Genomic DNA, 1,547 nt, shown 5'->3' on the forward strand with positions numbered 1-1,547 from the left:
GGGGAACTTTTGGGGGGGGGGGGCATGTGAACAACAAAGATATAAAGTACAATGAATTGTCTAGAAGGACAAAGAGAACACACACACACACACACACACACTGGCTCTGCGATCGGAGGTCTTATCCCAAGTGACTCCCCAACTTGTCTCACTCAGGAGAGGTGAAGAGGTCAGGCTATTTACTCTAGAGAGGATCCCTCTCTGTCTTTGGTCCAACAGCACACACACACACACAGTGAAATAGACAGTGAGAGACAGAATTTGTCCCCTTTCACCTCATCTATCACTGCACAAATTGGACTCTGTCTCCCATGCAGTGTGTGGTGTCTGGTTATAAGGAGCTGTAAGAGATGGAGCTGACAGCTAACCGACATTAATGAGACTCTACTGATATTTCTCTCACTCTCTCCAACTCCTTCACCCTCTATTTTCTTGCTCCTCTTCTCTTTGCCATGTTCATTTCTCTCAGTATTTCTGTCATTCTCTCATTGATGAATAACAACTGTCAGGGCTGGAGGCTAATGATGAAAACTGAGGAGACCCGTGGACGAATCGAGGCCTGTATTAATCACCCTGCATTGTCATCTTACTGTATGTAGGGCTGTTTTACCCAGGATTCTTACAGTTTTGGGAGTTTGTAAATAGTGTGGATAGTGAAAGCATCATGACTTGGCATCGTTTCTTATGAAAACACATGGTTGCTAATCCAGGCATTAACAGTTACTACGGTAGGATTCAATTTCAGTGATTCTGATAGGTACATTTTAGGTTTAGTGTTGAATTTGTGAGAATAACAAATGTTATATCATCTTGAAATACAGCATAAATTAAAAGCAGTTCCTATCTGGTGAAGATATAGATATAGAAAAAAGTTACTGTGAGATCCAGAATCTAAAAGACAATAATCACCTATGTCAGGAAAGAAAACCCTCTCTTTTAGTGGATGTCCACTGTTCATCACAGACACTTCACACCCCGGCCAAAACGTATGTGCATATCTCCCCTCTGGCAGGCGCTACAGGCCACTGTGCGCCAAAGCAAGCAGACACTAGAACTGTTTCTTCCCACAGGACATCACACTCATAAACAGTTGACTCTGCTATGTGAATGCCTCCCTACAGTGTCTGTACAATACCCAGCAATTACTGTGCAATTACTATTGTTATATATAGGCTTTGTAAATACTGTGCTGTACACACACCCCTATATTTAATCTACTCTAACACTCTCAATCCGTACGCTATTCATTCCAATATTCTCTGTATTTCTATTCATCCTTGCACTTTCAGTACATACAGTGACAAACAACCACACAGCCTCATCACCTGTAAATACCACATCGTATCCCCCATGCTGTGCGAGAACGCCACAATACACTGGCTTCTAATTCGCTGGATACTGATTGACTCTAATTTGCTGGATAGTGTTGGCAGGGGGAGGGGAGCAGAGTGGGAATGAGTATTTATACTGCATAGGGTTGGGTGATGAATGATTGAAATTTCATATCTATGTTTGGCTCTATGATTGCATTCAGTATTTATTGTATT

Source organism: Morone saxatilis, unplaced genomic scaffold (assembly GCF_004916995.1).
Source record: "Morone saxatilis isolate NCDOM2014 unplaced genomic scaffold, NCSU_SB_2.0 Contig9, whole genome shotgun sequence".
Lineage (NCBI taxonomy): Eukaryota > Metazoa > Chordata > Actinopteri > Moronidae > Morone > Morone saxatilis.